Genomic DNA, 6,535 nt, shown 5'->3' on the forward strand with positions numbered 1-6,535 from the left:
TATCGCCTCAGCCAGCCCCATGGCCTTCCAAGGCCAATGCGGGCAAGAAACCCGAGCCTCAGCAGGCACCTAAGGCAGGTAAGCCCAAAGAAGGGCCTAAGGTGCCAGCACCTCCCAAGACAACCAGAGCCAAGGGGGTGTCAGTGGGGAAGCCACTTCATACCAAAAGTGCCCACCTCTTACATCGGAGGTTAGGCCATGCCAGCTTCCCAGTGATCAAAAAGATGGGGGAATTTGCTGAGGGGATTCACCTCCAGAATTGTGAGGTATTTCTGGACTGCACCATCTGTAAGAGGGCAAAGAGGAAGGCAGCCCCAATACCTAAGGTGTGACTACGTAAAACCCAATACCCATATCAATTAATATATGTTGATTTGGTTGGGCCATTTACATCATCCCTACGGAAAAGGCAGTATTTCCTCACTGCCGTCGACGACTTCTCGAGGTACGGCCATGTGTATACCCTCACAGAAAAGTCTGAAGCCTTTGATGACATAAAATCACTGTACAACTACGTGGAAACTCAGTACAAGACCAAGATCGCACAGCTGCAGAGCAACCATGGGGCCGAGTTTATGTCCTGAAAGTTCCAGGACTGGGTAAAGCATAAGGGCATACACCATTTTCGTACAGTGCCTTTTACTCCTGCGCAGAACGGTGTGGTTGAAAAATGAAATGGTGTCCTGCAGACTATGGTGCGTAGTCTGATTGCAGATGCTGGGGTTGCAGAATCATACTGGGCGGAAGCAGTACACTACACTAGGCCAATTACACCCTGAACCACACCTGGAGCAGCGTTGTGAACCAGACCCCATACTTTCTGGTCCACGGTAGGAAGCCATGTTTGGGGCATTTGTGTGTATTTGGCTCCTACGCTTGGGTGCACATCCCCAAGCAGCTGTGGAAGAAGGGGAGATCCGTCTCCCAGAGACTGAGGTTCTTGGGCTATGCCCTTGGCTCCAAGGCCTACCAATTCCTGGGAGAAGGGGGCAGGACTGTGACCTCCCAATCTGCCTCCTTCGAAGAAGACTCCAATTGGACCCAGATCCACTCAAATGATCTGGGTCCATACATCAACCGGCACAGTAAGGCCGCACCAACCACGACACCGCCCGAGATAACCACAGACCCTGCCACCGACGAGATCAAGGAACAGGATGAAGAGGTCAGGTCCAGCGATGCTTTAGAGGCCCATGATGCCCAACACCTGGGACCGAGGGCCTCCACATCCTGGTCGTGAACAGCAGTCGGCAAGAAACCTGCAGAAGAAAAGGGTGGTGACTGGCAGGAGGTCAGAAGGTCAAAGAGGTCCAACAAGGGGGTCCCACCGAAGAGAATTGACATTGGTCACGTTGTGTCTGTCAACAGCGTCGTGGTCATCCCAAAGACTTTCTCTGACATCCAGGAGCTGCCCATCGAAGAACAGGAGAAGTGGCAGCTCGCGATGGAACAGGAGATGGAGAGCCTGAGAAAGCTCAAGATCTTCACCCCCAGGCAATCACCAAAAGAGAAGAAGGTCATTGGCACAAGCTGGGTTTTCAAGGCCAAACCACTTGCCAGTGGCCACTACCTATACAAGGCCTGCTTGGTAGCACAGGGGTTCGCCCAACGCTACATGGAGGACTACATAGAAACCTATTCTCTGACTGTCCGGGCAGAAAGTGTCAAGGCCGCCCTCGTAACTGCAGCTGCTCTGGGGAAGAAAGTCTACCAATTCAACATCCAGACGTCCTACCTCCACGCCAACTTGGACCGGCAGATCTACGTGAGGGCCCCTCCTGGTTACCAGCAGGAGGGGGGAAAGACATGGTTGCTCCAAAAGGGACTATATGGCCTCAAGCAGTCGGGGAAACTCTGGTACGATTGCCTTAAAAAGGGTTTAGAGCGAATTGGCTTCAGGGCATCTCATGCAGATGAGTGTGTTTTCACACGTGACACCAAAGGTGATACAGAATGGGTTTTGGTCTACATGGACGACCTCCTATATGTAGGGCCTGGCAAGGAAAGGTGTGACGAATTTGCCAAGGCCCTGGGGGAAAAGTTTACCCTGAAGTCCTTGGGGCAGGTTGACAGGTACCCGGGCGTACATATCTTGGCCACTAAAAAGGGATTTGCATTATCCCCCCCCCCCAAAAAAAAATTGAGGAGTTGTTGGCCAAATGCAAAATGGCGGAGTCTAACTCAACGCATAGCCCCATGCAAAGTGACTACTATGGCCATAATGACAAGGACAGCCCTGAGTTCACAGATAATAAATTTTATAGATCTGTGATTGGCTCCTTGCTATACATTAGCAATTGGAGCAGGCCTGACCTAGCTTTAGCTGTAAATCTATTGTCCAGGCATGTGGAAAACCCAAAGGAATTCCACTGGAATGCTGTCAAGAGGGTACTTAGGTACCTCAGGGGCACGGCCAATGCCCTTTTTATGCTGGAACCAGAGAAGGGGAAGCCGGCCCAGCTCTCCGCTTACTCGGACGCAGACTGGGCTGGTGACACCAATAGTAGACGGAGCACCTCTGGTTTCCTCATACTGCTAAATGGCTGTCCTATCCATTGGCATGTTAGGCAGCAAAAAATTGATTCTTGCTCCATGGCCGAGGCAGAATATGCCAGCCTATCGGACACAACAAACAACTTGATTTGGTTCAATGCTCTGGTAACGAGCATCTGGGCACCTCCTACTCTGCCCATCCAAATTCAAGAAGATAACACGGCCGCAATTGGAATCTCGGGGGCGTACACGGTGGGCTCTAGGTCACGCCACATAGACATCCGCTGCAAGAATGTCAAGTAGCTTGCCAGAATGGGGGTTGTACACATCAAACATTGTAATACAACCGACCAGTTAGCTGATCTGTTCACAAAACCTGTGCCCATTGACCGACACAACCTTCTGTGTAAGCGTTTGTGTTTGCTCCTGTAAACGATGCATCTGCATGTCTATGACGCCTGCTCACCCCCTCACTCATACTCACTGGCACCTGTCATTGGCTGGCAAGAAGGGGAATTGTTAGGTGTTTTGTGCCAGCCATGGCAGTTTCTTAAAAGGCCACCAGATGGGAGCAAAGAGGCACCTTTGATCCCACTGGTGGGCCAAAGGGCTCCGGCCCCTGCAGCCCCATTGGGGAGAGTTAATGGCCCTCCGGCCCCCTCACACTTTGGTAAGGGAGAGGCCAGGGGCCCCTCTAAGAATCCCTGCACAGGGGCTGCTCTTTGGCTCTTGTTCTAACTTCCTACAGGACTGAACCAGGGGCTCAATCCAGGCATGGATGCCTCCTTTTACTCTACTTTACTTCTAAATAAAGATTCAACGTGATTGCATCCTTGTGTGCTGCCTTTTCTTGGAAGTGGCCTCAACGAACCATCGATCTTTGTGAGATCCCTCACATCCCCATCATCTTTGCTGGTCAGAAAGTCAGAAAAGGGGTCATGTGACCCCGGGACATTGCAACCGTCATAAGTACATGCCAGTTGCCAAGCCTCTTGAGCTGAATTGTGGCTGTACGTCTAGGTAGCCCAGCCCCAGAGACGAGGCAGGCCCCCAACCTCCTGACCTTCCCCAAGAGCATGAAGACTCAACTCTGCCAGCTGTCTGGGGGCCCAAGGGGGCCCTGCAAGCCATGGGGGGGAGGGGTTGGGGGCCAAAGGAGCTTCCTCTCCTTTCAACTCTGCAATTGTCCCTTTTGCCTTTTTTAAAAAAACAAACCTGTTTGGCTTTTTTTTAAAAAAACTTTGCTTTCAACTGCAGCTTTTGTATCGTTGGAGAGTTTTACCAAAACTACTACAACACTTCAGCGATGATGGGCAGTGCAGAAACTGGACCCCCCCAAAAAATCATATATACAAGTAGTCCTCGATTTACGACCACAACTGAGCCCAACATTTTTGTTGCCAGTTGTTAAGTGAATCACTGCAATTCCTAAATTAGTAACATGGTTGTTAAGTGAATCCGGTTTCCCCCTTGGCTTTGCTTGTCAGAAGGCTGCAAAAGGGGATCACGTGACTCCTGGGACACGGCGACTGTCATAAATGTGAGTCACTTGCCAAAGGTCCAAATTCTGATCATATGACCGTGGAGATGCCAGAATGGTCATAAGTGTAAAAAATACTTTGTTCAGTGCTGTTGTAATTTGAACCAGCACTAAAAAAACGGTTGTAAGCCAAGGACTCCATAAGAATAGAATAGAATAGAATAGAATAGAATAGAATAGAATAGAATAGAATAGAATAGAATAGAATAGAATAGAATAGAATAGAATTAGAGAGTTGGAAGGAACCTCGGAGGTCTCCTAATCCAACCCCCTGCCCATGCAGGAAACCCTACACCAGTATATCATATCTCCTATATCTCATATCTCATAATAAGAAAAATTAAAAAACCAAGCTCGGTAGCAGATTTAGCCAATCAAAGAACAAAGTTGATCAGCCTTAATCTTGGTTAGGTTCTTTTGAGATCTAGCACGTTGAGGGACACCATCACACTGGGTCATTCCATAGTGACCCCTAGTTTTGCTCCCCATAATGTCGCTAATGTTTTTTGTGGTTTTTTTGAGAAACTTTATTGAGATTTTTTACAAAAAAGAAAAAAAACATAAGTGTACTGACATTTTCAGTTAGTATCAGATGTGCAGTGTTTTAACTATATACATAAATAATACTTGGTGATATTTCAAATCACTTTTTACCGTTATTTAACACACCTTTAGGTCTTTCTTTCATTTTATCATGCATCCACTTGTACCACCTTTCCCACACAATATAATAAACTGACTTCTCATCATCGTTTAATTCATGAGTTAATTTAGTCATCTCTGCGCACTCCAATATTTTCCTAATTGTGAGCTCTTCTGGTGGTTGGGTTTTCTCTTTCCAGTACTGTGCGTATGCCAATCTGGCGGCTGTAATTATGTGGATCATTAAATGTATCTTTTCCTTTCCATATGGCTTCTTTACTATTCCCAGGAGAAATATCTCTGGTGTTAATTCAATATCTTCGCCAATTATTTCATATAACCATCTCCTGATCTTGTTCCAATATCCTTTCGCTTCCGGGCATGTCCACCACATGTGAAAGAAGGTGCCTTGACCGTGGCCACATTTCCAACAATTAGGATGTATATTAGGGTATATCTTTGCTAGTCTGGCCGGGACTAAATACCATCTATGTAGCATTTTATAATGGTTTTCCTTGTATGTCGCCGCTGTAGTCAATTTAAGATTCCTATTCCATGCCTCCTCCCATTCCCCAAAATTTATATCACGCCCTATATTTTTCTCCCATGCATTTATTTGATTCTTTGTGATATCTTCGGACTTGTCATCACCTAATAAATAGTTGTATAGTTTGGCCAGAATCTTTTTATTTGTTCCCATCGGGACTTTATCCAATCCATTTGATCCAAGTTCTAAACCGTATTGTTCTTTGTCTTTGTGATATCTAGATTTTATTTGTGAATAGGTCCACCAATCTAAAGTTATTCCTTGCTCTCGTAAAGTATCATTTGATTTAAGATTCCCTCCTTCGTCTAAGATATCTTTGTATCAGCCCATTTTCTCCATCCCCCATCTATTGGGGTGGATCAGGGCCTCCATCGTTGAGAGCCAACTTGGAATTTTTTTGTAATATCTTTGCCTAATCGGGGTCCATGTTTGTATCAATGAGTCTCTAATTTTATGTCTATGGAAATATGTCTTCCTTTTCTTCTCTACATCCCAAATGTGGGCATGCCACCCTTTTTGCAAATCGTGGCCTTCTAGGGTAAGAATCCTCTCATTTTCCAGGGTGATCCAATCTCTTATCCAGACTAGCTTAGCTGCCCTGTAATATATTTCCCAATCGGGGAGTCCAAATCCACCTATATCTCTTTTGCCCCTTAAAATTTTAATAGAAAACCTCGGTTTTTTCCCCTCCCATATAAATTCTCTGATGATTTTGTCTAATTCTAAAAAAAACTTTTTCTCTAAATTTACCGGTATGTTTTGGAATAAAAATAGTATTCTGGGGAGAATATTCATCTTAATTGTGGCTATCTTGCCCAAAAGTGATCATCTTATTTTCTTCCATCTGTCAAGGTCTTGTTTCATCTTCCTAATTAGGGGAGTATAATTGTCGTCTTTTAAGGTCGAACATCTTGATGTAATCCAAATTCCTAGGTATTTAATTTTTTGGGCAACCTGTAGTCCTAATACTTGTTTTTCTGGCTCTCAGTTGTATTCTTAATCAATACTTTGGTTTTGGTTTTGTTCAATGTGAAGCCTGCCACCTCTCCATATTTACTTAATTCCTCTAGCACTTTTGGTCCTGATTCTATGGGGTCTTCAAGGATTAAGGCTACATCGTCTGCAAATGCTTGATTCTTGTAAATTTCCTTCCTGATCTTCAGTCCTTTTATTTCCTCATTAATTCTAATTTTCCGTAAAAGAACTTCTAAGGCCAAAATAAACAATAATGGGGATAGGGGGCAACCTTGCCTTACTCCCTTACTAATTTGGAATGTTTTAGTCCTATGCTCAGTGGCAGACTTAGCCAATCA

Source organism: Pantherophis guttatus, chromosome 18 (assembly GCF_059756535.1).
Source record: "Pantherophis guttatus breed Tessera chromosome 18, ASM5975653v1, whole genome shotgun sequence".
NCBI classification, from domain to species: Eukaryota; Metazoa; Chordata; class Lepidosauria; order Squamata; family Colubridae; genus Pantherophis; species Pantherophis guttatus.